Below are 14,559 nucleotides of genomic sequence, written 5' to 3' on the forward strand. Positions count from 1 at the left end.
GTGCCCTTCATACAGGCCTCCAGGATTGCACTGAACTCAGTCCATCATTATCCACTGTTTCCCTGCATGTCTCTAGATTTGAATTTCTAGCACTTGAGCAGGTATGAGCAATGCTTTCTTCAACTTGTCATCATCGTCATCGTCATCATAATGAATCCTTAGTAAATTCCAGGCACTGGGCTGAGCACTTTAGTTACATTATCTCATTAAAGAGTTCACACTTACGAAGGAGAGAACTAAATCCCATTTGGAAATTTAGTTAGTTGTCTGGGCTTCCACAGCTGCTAAGTCATTTGTTCAAAGGCACAGAGATAGCAAGTAGTGAAGTCAGATTTAAACCTTTAGTTTTTCTAACTTCATCGGCCAAGTCCTTAACCCTGGTTCATACTCGATTTCCATGATCGAATGCAGTATTTGTCACATACGGATTGCTCAACAAATGCTTCTCGTGTTGAAAAGTAAGAGAGAGGCTGTATGCTGTTGAAACACACACGAGACTTATAATTAGTGGATGAAGGATTGAGTTAGATGGATACTGCGTTTAGCTTCGTGACCTCAACAGTTCACATCAACTGTCTGGACTGTTTTTTCTTCATCTGTAAAATGAGAGGGAAAGGGTTAAATGAGCCCTAAGATCTCTTCTAAACTCTGGTGGATAAAACCACAAGTGGTGACTAGCAAATAATTCAGAGCCACTCGCTGATGCACCAGTTACTGGGCAAATAGCTATTGCATTATTCCAGTTGCTCTTCAGTTCAGCTGTAGTGGCATAATTCCATTTAGATCCAATCTAGATATGTTTTTGGAGGGCCTCTTTCATTTTTTTGGAGGGCCTCTTTCATTTTTCAGACTGTTTGAAAAACAAAATACGTTTAGGCTTCTAACCCTGTGTTTGGAAATCTGAAATATACATAAGATGGTATGAAGGAGGCTGACTTTGATTACCATAGAGTGTCATAGCTGGGGGCTGCAATAAATAAACCTATAAAATTGAACTTGATCTGAACCATGGCAGGCCTCCTTAATGCACAGATGCTTTGGCTTGCAAGTGGATTCTTACACTGTATTATACAAAATGTGGATAAAGTGATAAGTGAGTTTTAAAATAATCGTATAGCGGGCTTCCCTGGTGGTACAGTGGTTGAGAGTCCGCCTGCCGATGCAGGGGACACGGGTTCGTGCCCCGGTCCGGGAAGATCCCACATGCCGCGGAGCGGCTGGGTTCGTGAGCCATGGCCGTTGAGCCTGCGCGTCCGGAGCCTGTGCTCCGCAACGGGAGAGGCCACAACGGTGAGAGGGCTGCGTAATGCAAAAAAAAAAAAAAAAAAAAAAAAAAAAGGTTGTATAAAGTGAAGTGCACTGTCGCATGGGAAAGTGTTTTGCCCCAGGGAGACCAAAAATGTAAGGCAACCTCATTTCCTTTCTTTTAAGGACTTTCTGGGTTGCTTAGGGTTGCCATGGTTGGGTGGGTTGGTTTGTTGTTTGCCAAGTTAAGATCATCCTTGTCTTGATTTTTTTTTCTTTTCTGAGGAACTGTTACCCAAAAGGGATTTTTTAAAGAGAAACTGAGAAAGAGCCAGAAAAAAGAAGGACCAGAGACAAAGACGTGTGTGTGTGTGTGTGTGTGTGTGTGTGAGAGAGATTAATTCAGAAGCCTATATAGATGTTTGAAACAGTTTAAAGACACAGGGCAGTTATACTGGGGAGGGCTTTGAGTCCAATGATCCAAAAAAAATTAAAACAAAAGTGCAGTTGCCTCCTGTAGCAGTTTACAGACCTCCCCTCCCCCCCAAGCACTGACATTGCCCCTCCCCCAGCCCCAATGGCATGACTATTCACAGATTCCTATGCTCCCTGCATATGGTGGAATGCTTCATCCATGCAGGAACTTCGGACTGATGCAGCAGGCGAACGCTGTGTCCACTTGTCTTATCTTTCTCTCTCCTGTCGTTTGTATTGCTTGTCTGCTGGTTCAGGAGTTAAGCAGAGAGAAAAAGCAGCGTGAGCTTGCATTACCAGTCGGGTCCGCTAGCCTTTGAACGTTGACCAACTTTAACATATATATCATTCTCATGTTTCCTTTGTATTGTGAACCAGTTCTTGTCAAGAAGGATGATGAAAGTGCAGTGAACACAGTCAAACTGCTTGACATAAAATAAGTTTGGGCTACGGATTCAGCCTTACCTCCTGCTTCTATCACTACGACCTGTAGGATATTTGCCAAATGCTTCTACTCTGTGCCTCAACTGAAAATAGGAAACCAACAGTTCCTTTGCCCAGATCTCAGGAAAGGTGGTGGTAACAGGTGTAGAAGGTATAGTTCCTGGCATAAAGCACGTGTTCAGTATTTGATGGTCATTATTATGATTTTGATTGCTCTTGTTTTCTCTCTTGCCTGAAGGTAGTAAACTTTTCTTCTCCTGTAAGTATGCTGTCCATTGACCCATCTAATACGTGGTCAGGCTTCAGCATGACTTGGCGAGTGCCCTCTATGGAGGATAAAATCATAAGCTTTCTGATTCAGGCCAAAATTTGCTAAAATTAAGAGTGGACGCTAGGAGTATACCAACCTAGCAGTGTTTTGAAGTAATAATGTTAGATCAACGTTTAGCTTTCAGTCTGAATCCATTTTGGAGGCTTTTAGTATTCTACTTTAATGCACCACAGCAGGCTTATTAAAAGCTCAAGTTCAAAGTTCTTGGTGTGATATTTTCAAATGCAAATCTTCAGGTTCAAGTGAGGATATTGGCCTTAAGGACCACAATGAGAAGCTATCTCTTTCCTTTGTTTCTTAGGACTACCTTGCGAAGGATTGTTCGAAATGCAAAGATTTCCTCTGAGCTCTTGTTGGATTTTGACAGCTCTTTTATTTTTGCTGCTACAGTTAAATATGTTGAATTCCGGTGGTCAGAACATTGTTATAAAGAGGATCTTGTCGTTTTAAAACATAAAATATTGTTATTTGTCTTTCTCTGTCTGGCTTCACTTAGTATGATAATCCCTAGGTCCATCTATATGGCTGCAAATGGCGTTATTTCATTCTTTTTTAAAACATAAAATATCGGTAATTAAACAATATAATTATACCCAATCAGCTATCAATTATATAGAGGCAGATTAGTCATGGTTAAGACCAAACAAGTTCTAGACAGTTTATTTCTGGGCCAAGGCATTTGCTGATGGGGCCACGGGTGATTAGTGCTAAATGCTCCCCTCTGCCCACCCTCACACGTTAACTGCAGTGGTGTCAGAAGGTGCGGGGGGAGTCTAGTTTGAGGTCTGGGCAGTTGGAGTGTGATCATGAAGAGAAAGCCCTGGTCCTCAGTTCAGCATCAACTGAGCTGACACAGGCACCCTCGGAGCTCCCAGCCTTGGTTATGCTTCTGAGTGGGGTTAATACACAGTCCTGATCAAGTGCTGACTGCATAATTTTCCAGTCAGCCGGGCAGAGGAAATGTCCCAAGTCTCTGATGCCCTTATGAATAAGCTGCTCTGAGATCAGAGGTGGATTTTTCCAGGTAGCGAAAAACATATAAGCTTTAAAGCTCTTCCTTGTATGCGCCGCCTTCCAAATTCTGATTTGTGTCTGACTTTTAGGTCTCTCAGAAACCGGAAAATTAGTATTTGTTTCAGTCGTGACTTCAGGGTAAATCTTTTTCTACAAAACTAAAATTAGAACAGGAATAAAGACACAGATGTAGAGAATGGACTTGAGGACATGGGGAGGGGGAAGGGGAAGCTGGGATGAAGCGAGAGAGAGGCATGGACATATATATACTACCAAACGTAAGGTAGATAGCTAGTGGGAAGCAGCCGCATAGCACAGGGAGATCAGCTCCGTGCTCTGTGACCGCCTAGAGGGGTGGGATAGGGAGGGTGGGAGGAGGGAGATGCAAGAGGGAGGAGATATGGGGATGTATGTGTACGTATAGCTGATTCACTTCGTTATAAAGCAGAAACTAACAAAAAAAAATTTGGTGACTTGGAAAAATTATATATGTATTTGAAATAAAAAAAAGAACATGGCATGCTTTACTGGAATGTTTTAAAATGTTAATACTATAACTTGTATCACTAAATTACCAATTACCCAGCGTTCAGATCTCAGAAAATTTGGGAGTGTCTCAGACTCAGCTCTAAGGGCTCTAAGTGAATTAACCGTCAGTGTCAATAAAAATTCCTCTAACAGAGCATTTTCCTCCATAGAAAAGGTGTAGCAGAAGCCCTCTTTCAGCACAGAACCTTTTTGATTTTTTTTTACTTAATTTTATATGCAGTGTATGCTTGCCACTTTTATTTAACTTCACAGCCCGAGGGTTTAGAATAGCAGACAGTGAAGAAAATAGATTAAAAGAATAAGTAAAAAAAAAAAAAAAAGAGTCTTACCTAAACAAGCAAAAAGTAACTGGTAAGATCAGAGACAGCTGGGAAAAGACAGAAGCCGCTTCAATGAAAACAGCAGGAAGGTGGGACCATTCAGTGTAGGGGAACAGGGATCAAAACCAAATTTGTCCTTCAGGATTTAATTTGCAGGGAGGTAACAAAATCACTAATTAGAACAATAGGCGTCAATTAGCCCTTTATAGTTTATAGACTAAAATAAGTGATGTTGCACTAAAGTAAAACTGAATTAAAGTCAATATTCTTTTTCTAAGCAGGACATTTTATAATATCTGAGGCCATATACTCCGGTGGTTAAGGGCACAGACTTTGGAGTTAGACTGCCTATATTTTAAAACTTAGGTATAATTAATGTACAGTGAAGTGCACATCTTTAAAGTGTCCACTTTGATGAATTTTGACCTATATGGTCACACGTGAAACCATCACCACGGTAAAGATAATAAACATAACCATCACCCCCGAACATTTCCCCATGCCGCTTATGAATCCATCTCTCCCTTTTCTGCATTCCCTTTCCAAGCAATCATTGATCTTTGTGTTACTTTAGATTAGTTTGCATTTTCTAGAAATGTATATACATGGAATCATACCGTATGTGTTTTTTGTTTGTCAGAATTCTTTCACTCATCTTGATTGATTTGAGATTTTTTCCATGTTGTGTGTATCAGTGTTTGTTGCTTTTATCAATGAGTAAGTATCTCATTGTGTGTCTTTGTGACAGTGTTTATCCATTCACCCTGTTGATAGACATATGGATTGTTTCCATGTTTTGGCTATTACAAGTAAAACTGTTAAGAACTTACCCGTGTGGGTCTTCATGTGTACATGCTTTCAGTTTCTTGGGTAAATATGTCAGAGTGGAATGGCTAGGTTATATGTTTGATGTATGGTGACTACTTGGATTTAAATCTCTATTGTACCATCAACTACCTTATGACATTGTGTTAGTCACTTAACCTGTTAGATGGTAACTAAGGCACAAATTTGTTGGAAGAATTCAATGCTATGATTCATGCAAAGCACTTGGCACTGTGCCTCGCCTGTCGTAAGCATTTACAGTCTTAAATAATTATTTTTTTAAACTTTAACAACTTAAAAACTTTAGAAGATTTCAGTCCTGAAATATGTTTTTTTCTTAGGAAAGTTTGTTCATCTGTAAAGTGATTATTCCATCATACTGCATCATAGTGGGCCTAACTATATTTCAAAGCTATATTTGCTTAGAACATGAAGTATATGCATGGTTACCAGCTAACAACATACAGAGAATGATAGGCAATGGACCTTTGAAGTGACAGGTTGAAATAAGAAATTTCAGTTTCTAAAAGACTATTATATATGGAGAGTCAATGATAAAAGAACTAAGATAAAGAAAATGCAATTCTGAAGCTTCTCCTTTAGTGTGTAGTAAGTTGAGGAATGATCTCTAGATTGAGGGCTAAGACCATTTTCCTTATCAGCTATGTTGCTTTGGGGACATCATTTAACCTCTCTGCCACTTAGAAGAATGAGCCTACAGCTCAAAAATCTATGATTCTGTGACATATGATGTCACAAGATACCTCCTTAACCATTCTGGCACTCCCTAAAATCTAAATATCGAGTTGAATCACTGTTAATTATGCCTATGGAGAGGTTTACGATTGCTACGGAGGCGCGTAGTATTTTAATGCATTTATGCAGGAGTCTTCACTGGTCTCCAGATTTAGTGCTGTTATCTTTTTGGTCTGAATGCTGAGGACCAGCCAAATATCCCAAGTGATGTAGCCGAGCTCTCAGGTTATAGAGAGGGTCAGAGCTGGGTAGCTGCTGCCCTGCTCCATGTCTGCTTGAAAATAGACTGGACCTGGGTAGTATGGAGACCTCTCTCTTTCCTCCCAGGAGTACTTGAAGAAAGGACTCTTTCCTGAGCATGTGGTTTTTCAGACACAAAGGCCAGATAGATTCAAGGACATGGTGATTTTTCTTTGACTTTATTTTTAGTTTTACTATTGTTTTGGATATTTCTTTTCTTTTCAGCACTGCCTTATGTGAAATTAACTTCAGTGCTGTCCTGAAATTGACACCTGCTTTGCGTCTTTTCAGCTAACAGCTGGATGAACAGATGCCTGTGAGCCATTGCCGTTCAGTAACCGCCCTGAACTACTTTGTCAGGACGATCACATGCATTTTTCATATTTATTTATTTATTTATGTATGTATGTGTTTAGCTGTTTTTCCGTGAGTAATATTCAAAATGCTGACCCCATCATAGGAGAGTAATGATTTAGAAATACTGCAGTGGTTATAAACTCTGATACAATACATCATGGGCTTCAAGGGCTGAGTGATCTTAATGTTGTCTTTTTTAGACTTACACTTGAGGAGACGTCAGTGTCTTTAATAAATTTCAATCTCCCTGCCCCCTCATTTCAACATCACCACCTAGTAGTATGCAGGAGAGGATTTTTGTTGTTTTTGTTTTTGTTTTTTTGGCGGTACGCGGGCCTCTCACTGTTGTGGCCTCTTCCGTTGCGGAGCACAGGCTCCGGACGCGCAGGCTCAGTGGCCATGGCTCACGGGCCCAGCCGCTCCGCGGCATGTGGGATCTTCCTGGACCGGGGCACGAACCCGTGTCCCCTGCATCGGCAGGCGGACTCTCAACCACTGCGCCACCAGGGAAGCCCCAGGAGAGGATTTTTGATTGGAGTTTCCAAGGTTGATGCTAGTAACTCTTCAATTAAAATTTGGTTATTTTCTTGGAGGAATCCTCAGAGGCAGGAGCGGCTTATTTGGCAGTATCTTATTTAGATCTTGCTTTTAAGCAGAATGCTTTCTTTCCACTTTTTTTTAATATATATAAATTTATTTTTATTTTTGGCTGCATTGGGTCTTTGTTGCTGCACGTGGGCTTTCTCTAGTTGCGGTGAGCAGGGACTACTCTTCGTTGTGGTGCGCGGTCTTCTCATTGTGCTGGCCTCTCTTGTTTTGCAGAGCATGGGCTCGAGGCTTGCGGGCTTCAGTACTTGTGGCACGCAGACTCAGTAGTTGTGGCTCGCGGGCTCTAGAGTGCAGGCTTTGTAGTTGGGGCACACGGGCTTAGTTGCTCCGCGACATGTGGGACCTTCCCAGACCAGGGCTCAAACCCGTGTCCCCTGCATCAGCAGGTGGATTCTTAACTGCTGTGCTGCCAGGGAAGTCCTTTCTTTTCATTCTGACATAAGGAAGTAATGTTTTGGGTCACTACTGACATTTTATTTACGCATTTAGCCTATTCAGTGGGTCTGCTGGGATGGAGCATGTGTATTTACTTCAGTTTTCAATCATCAAGGAAGCAGTCTGCTTTTTCTACTGAGTTAAGAGAATCTGCCCCAATCTGTAGGCAGTTCCTCTTAGCATTCTGGTGCGGTACACAGCACACATTGAATTTTACTCCCTTCAGTAAGCCGCTAGAATGGTTTCTCTCAGACAAACTCAACTTGCAGTTGTCTTTGTTGGAAAAACTGTGAAAGGCTCATTCTTCTGGGGTGGGGGGGAAGCAGTGGTTGAGAGTCCGCCTGCCGATGCAGGGGACACGGGTTCGTGCCCCGGTCCGGGAAGATCCCACATGCCGCGGAGCGGCTGGGCCCGTGAGCCATGGCCGCTGAACTTGCACATCCGGAGGCTGTGCTCCGCAACGGGAGAGGCCACAACAGTGAGAGGCCCACGTACCGCAAAAAAAAAAAGCAAATCAGATAGCTAAGAAAATCAATTGTTGGTCTAATTTCAACATTTCCCAAGTGGTAATCATATTTTTAGTTATTACTGTCAAAGTTCTAAATTATTAAAAGTTTGTGTTTGTGATTATTTTTCACTCCTGCGTTATCCAAATTGACTGGCCTGCGGTAAAAGTTTAATTTGCCTTTTGCTGTCTCATTGCTTTAAAATGTTTACAGAATGCAAATGATTATATTAAAATTATTGTGCAGCATTCATAATCGGAGTTCTAGTTCAGTGTTTTAAAAGGAAACTTGAGATGAAACCTCCCAACATTCATCCCTTTGTTCTTGAATCTCTGTGTTTTTCCATTTAATTCCTGAAGCGTTAAATGATCATGTAACACAGAAGTAATATATTCTCCTTTAGAATGTAGAAATTTCTCTGGAATATATTCTCACAGGATAGGCTGCCAAAGGCCAGTCTTCCAAAGGCCAGTCTTCCAAGGGGGAAATTTGCCCACATTTTCAAATTTATTATTCTTTAGGTTTTTTCTTTTTTTTTTAATGCTTAGCAGCTAATAACAATTCACAGGCGTGGCTTTGTGTTTAAAATGTAGTGATACCTTCAGCAATATTCATTTTAATCCAGTTTGGCTTTTTGTTTGCTTGTAAAACAAGAGAAGCCAGTGAGATGATCTCCCAAAGAACAACATTTGATTCCCTAGGACAGATTTAAGAACCGGATCATCTGAGCTAAAGAGCAGTGGGTGTGTAACTCGTATTCAGAGTTTCCAGCAACCCTGGAGATTTTCTGTTAGAGACCAGCTTACTGGAGACGCATTGCAGTGTTAGCTTTGGGCCAGTGGGGCTGAGGAAAAGTTCTGGAGGAGAAGAGGTTCTCTTCCCATCTCTGACTTCAATACGATTTTATTCCTGGCTCATTTAGAAAAGACATTGCAGTTTCCTCACTGCTTTCACGCCTGCTATTCACCCTCCTCTGGCCTCTGCTCCAGTCCTTTGTCTCCATGCCCCAGCCCTGTCCTGCCTTGTTAAATGCACTGTGACCTACTTCTGCCCCAAGTCCCATTACCCACCTTCACAGGATCAAGCCCTTGAAAGCCACCAGACAGGCATCCCATTCTAGGCTCCCTTGATAGAAGTCTGTATGTACCTTGGGGATGCTGTTTTCACTCTTTTAGGGCTTTTTACTGAACATCATTTTGTAAGGGATGCTTTCATGCCTAAAATGGCTTTCTGATAAACTAGTTGTAAGGGAAAAGAAAGGGAACATAGGAAGAGACAAGATCCATGTAATAGTGTCATAGAGTGAAAAGCATTTTGCCATTTGGCCCTAACTCTACCTTTGAGCTCCAGAGTGCTGTGCGGTGGTATAAAGGAATTTGCTTACTTCTCCTCCCTCCCTCCCTTCTTCTTTCCTGCCTTCAGTAGTTATTGAGAATCAACTGTGTCCTTAATAGTGTGCTAGATCAACGAGTAAAAAGACAAGAAAACATTTATTTCCTCAATACCACCCATTACTAAGAGTTAATAAAATAGTGTGACAGAAAGAGATATAAGCAAAACATTACTGTAAGGTGCGACCAGTTTTCATATCACGAGGCTGTGCACACAGTGGTACTTTGAGTAACAGATGATGGTGGGACTCCCAGTTTCCTCTCCTTCTGTTTATTATCCATGCTTGCAGTGAAGTCTGCACAGAGAACAGGATGTTTGATTTGGGATTTGAAGGATGGGTAGGAATTCTCCAGGGCATCAAGAGGTGAGAGAGAATTCCAGGAAGAAGGAACAAAACGTGCATAGAAATGAAATCCTAAAAGTTCATGGAAGGTTTAATTATACACTGTTGGTGCAGCCACTATGGAGAACAGTATGGAGGTTCCTTAAAAAACTGAAAACAGAGTTACCTTTTGATGCTGCAGTCTCACTCCTGGGCATATATCCAGAGAAAACAATAATGCGAAAGGACACATGCACCCCGATATTCATTGCGGCACTATTTACAATAGGCAAGACATGGAAGCAGCCTAAGTGTCCATCAACACATGAATGGATAAAGAAGATGTATATATATATATACAATGGACTTATTATTCAGCCATAAAAAACAATGAAATAGTGCCATCTGCAGTGACATGGATGGACCTAGAGATCGTCATACTAAGGGAAGTAAGTCAGACAGAGAAAGACAAATACCATATGATATCACTTACATGTGGAATCTAAAAAAATGATACAAATGAACTTATTTACAAAAAGGAAATAGACTCAGACATAGAAAACAAACTTATGGCTACCAAAAGGGAAGGGGGGGGAGAGATGAATTGAGAGTGAGGGATTAACAGATACATACTACTATATATAAAATAGATAAACAACAAGGATCTACTGTGTAGTACAGGGAGCTATATTCAATATCTTATAATAACCTATAATGGAAAAAAATCTAAAGAATGTGTATATATATATACACACACACACATATATACGTATATATATATATGTATATATAACTACCACTCTGCTGTACACCTGGAACTAACACAACATTGTAAATCAACTGTACTTCAATTTCTAAAAAGTACATGGAGGGTGTAGGAAACCTGGGGCAGTTATGAGCTGCTGGAACAGAGAGTGGGTGACAGATGGAAGAATGCGTCTAGACCGGAAGACAGGGACAGGTGATGGGGAGGGAATTTTCAAACCTCCATTCCCACAAAATACACACAAAGCACTTTATCACGATAGTACAGATACTTCTCTGCGTGACAGCAGGGATACGTTTCTAAATAAAAATATTCTTGGGAATGCCTTGGTGCTGGATACCCTGTACAAGATCATGGACAAATACAGCAAACTGTTGAATGACAGATAGATACAGCAAGTAGCAAATTGTTTTGTGTGGACCAAAGTAATTTTCACTCGGTGGGTTTTCATTTAGTAACTACTTGCTTTACAAGTAGTTGCTTTACTTGCAGTGTGGTCACTCGTTTGGTATGTTTGAGGGTTTCCATGGGCATTATAATATGCGGGTAGAAACACTAAGGCAGTAGATGGGCCTGGAGAAAGTGAAGAGCCCTGGGTGGTCACTGCGATGATCTGGGATCTTCCATTTGCAGCTTACAGAGAATTAACCTCTCCTTCGTCTCTGGTACTCCGGTCCCGTCTTCACAATGTGTTTGGTCATTTGGGATGTATAATTGGGAGAAGAAACTGAATTTGTATTTTGGTGTGCTGTGTGTGGATAACAAGTAGCACTCTGATTTGGTGACCCCAGAGTTGAGGTTTATATAATAGCCACACGAGGAAACAAAGATTTGTTGACTTATTACCAGCCTTGAAACTCAGGGGCCAAAAATTTCCAGTCAGATGTTAGGTGGGTGAAAAGTATTTTGGTCAAAACTTTGCTCTTTGACACTTACTGTCCTAAGAGTAAAGTATAGTTTCAGGGGAAGAGAACGACTTTCTGAATCTAACATTCTAAGTTTAAAAATGGTTGATTTCAGAACCTAGGAACATACCCTGACCTGTGACTACTGTAATAGTGGTTATCTGTAATTAGTCGCCTGTGGTAACTATGTTGACACAAAGTAATCACAAAGATAGCAACTTTCAGGAACAATCAGAGCAAAATCCTTAAAATTTTCTACTGTATACATCATATTGGAATGATTCCTATTTTTTCCATTATAATCTAGTCATGATTTTATAAGTACTAAATGCTAATTATGACAAATATTGGACATGTGTCACCCACTTTTTTTTTCTTTAACATCTTTATTGGAGTATAATTGCTTTACAGTGGTGTGTTAGTTTCTGCTGTATAACAAAGTGAATCAGCTGTATGTATACATATATTCCCTTATCCCTTCCCTCTTGCATCTCCCTCCCACCCTCCCTATCCCACCCCTCTAGGTGGTCACAAAGCACCGAGCTGATCTCCCTGTGCTATGCGGCTGCTTCCCACTAGCTATCTATTTTACTTTTGGTAGTATACGTAAGTCCATGGCACTCTCTCACTTCATCCCAGCTTACCCTTCCCCCTCCCTGTGTCCTCAAGTCCATTCTTTACGTCTGCGTCTTTATTCCTGTCCTGCCCCTAGGTTCTTCAGAACCAATTTTATTTTTAGATTCTATATATATGTGTAAGCATACGGTATTTGTTTTTCTCTTTCTGACTTACTTCACTCTGTATGACACACTCTAGGTCCATCCACCTCACTGCAAATAACTCAATCTCGTTTCTTTCTGTGGCTGAGCAATATTCCATTGTATATGTGTGCCACATCTTCTTTATCCATTCATCTGTCAGTGGACACTTAGGTTGCTTCCATGTCCTGGCTCTTGTAAATAGGCATCACCCACTTTTGATACATGCCTGAGGTGAGGGTTACTTACACACCTGTTTTCTTTCAGCTGAGTTGCGTGTTATATGGATTTTAATTCTTACTTGATCTATTACCCAGATAGACTTCCACGTCGGAAGATAGTAAACAGAGCAGCCAAACCCAAAATGGGGCAGTGGGGGTGATGAGGGAGAAGCCTTCATTTTTAGAGGAGACACATTTAAAGCTGATTGAACTAACAGCCATTGTATTTATTTCTTCCTCTTCTTTTTACCCATTTAAAAACATTTTTGGCCTGTCATCTTGATATAACCTTTACACAAGTACTCAGAATAAAGTTGAGATGCTTAATAATCATGCAAATTAGGCAGAACAGACACATCTTTGATAGGAGAATTAATAGCAAAGCTTGTCATTAACAAGTGGCCAGTGATGTGACAAATACTTTGTGTAAATGGAATTAATAGTGAAACATGCAGCAGCCAGCTTTTATTCTAAAAATGAGAATATCATAGTTAACTCAGCTTTATGAGACAAACGCATATTAAAAAGATGTTGTATTGATGTCTTATGCAGTAGCATGCAGTTTCTTTCCAATTTTTTGTATTTGGGGAGAATATATTTGCAGTTGAACACTGCAGTTTTACAGTAGCCTAAATATTTCACAGTATCAGTACTGTAGGATATAGGCTTTATTTTCTTCTTTTTTCCCCCATCTTCAAGACTCTTGGCTATCAATCTTCATTCTGAAAAATTTAACTTGCCATTGATGCATTGAAGTGATTTTTGTCCCAGGTTATTTGCAATCTAAACAAACCCATTCATGGAAGTTTTAGGGCTCAGTGGAGCTCACAGATAGGAGTCTTATAAATAATATAAAATTCAACCATCCAGGTGTATGAGTTCTGACCTTTCCCTGTGACCTCAGAATCCCAAGTAGATTCGATCTTGTCTTGTGGACAGACAGAAAGAAGGAAAGATGCTCTTGTATCCCAGTACTCATTCTTATTCATTGTATGAGGCTTGATCCTCTGTTGAGTGACCACATACTGGGTTTATAAAATTGCTTGCCATGTTGCCTTCTGAATCAAAAAATATTGAATCCACAGCATTGTAAATCAACTATACTTGAATAAAATTTAAAAAAAGAAAAAAAGATGTTGAATATCTTCTGTGATATATGCAGAAAAATAGGAACCGTCAGGAAAATCGTAACCCATTACCTGCAGATAATGGGCGTTGTGGGTAAGAGAAACAACACCCCAAAAACCATCCACAGGTTTGGTTTGTCAAATAGAAGAAGAAATTGGGGGGTTGAGGGCTGCTCTGCGAAATCCATCATTTACTAAGAAATACAGAAGATGTCTAGAGCAGTGTTTTTTAAAGTGATGTAAACCATCATCCTAAGGAAAACACAGGATACTTGGCAAAAAGAAGTATTGTAACACAGTCTCTGGGGAGACTGTGTGTCATATACTCTCCATTTAGATTCTATAACTGTTAATATTTGCCAGGTTTCCTTTATATCTCTGTGTATGTCTGATATAGAGGGAATGCTTCAAAGTAAGCTGCAGACAGTATGACACTTCACCTCTGTACAGGACCATCTTTTTTTTTTTGAATTTTATTTTATTTTTTATACAGCAGGTTCTTACTAGTTATCTATTCTGTACATATTAGTGTATGTATATTGTACAGGACCATCTAGCAACATTTTATTGCATACATTTGAAACCAGTCCTCCAGGCAGTGGTTCCCACATTGTAAGATGCATCAGAGTTGCCTGGAGGTCTCGTTAAAACACAGACTCTGGGGCTTCCCTGGTGACGCAGTGGTTGAGAGTCCGCCTGCCGGTGCAGGGGACACGGGTTCGTGCCCCGCTCCGGGAAGATCCCACATGCCGCGGGGCGGCTGGGCCCGTGAGCCATGGCCGCTGAGCCTGCGCGTCCGGAGCCTGTGCTCCGCAACGGGAGAGGCCACCACAGTGAGAGGCCCACATACTGCAAAAAAAAAAACAAAAAACAAAACAACACAGACTCTGGCCCCACCCCTGGAATTTCTGATCCAGTACCTCTGGGTGAGGCCAATGAGTGTTTGGTTTGAACAAGCTCCAG

Source organism: Delphinapterus leucas, chromosome 21 (genome assembly GCF_059928025.1).
Source record: "Delphinapterus leucas isolate spDelLeu-1000000601 "Yukka" chromosome 21, BTC_Dleu_Yukka2, whole genome shotgun sequence".
NCBI lineage: Eukaryota > Metazoa > Chordata > Mammalia > Artiodactyla > Monodontidae > Delphinapterus > Delphinapterus leucas.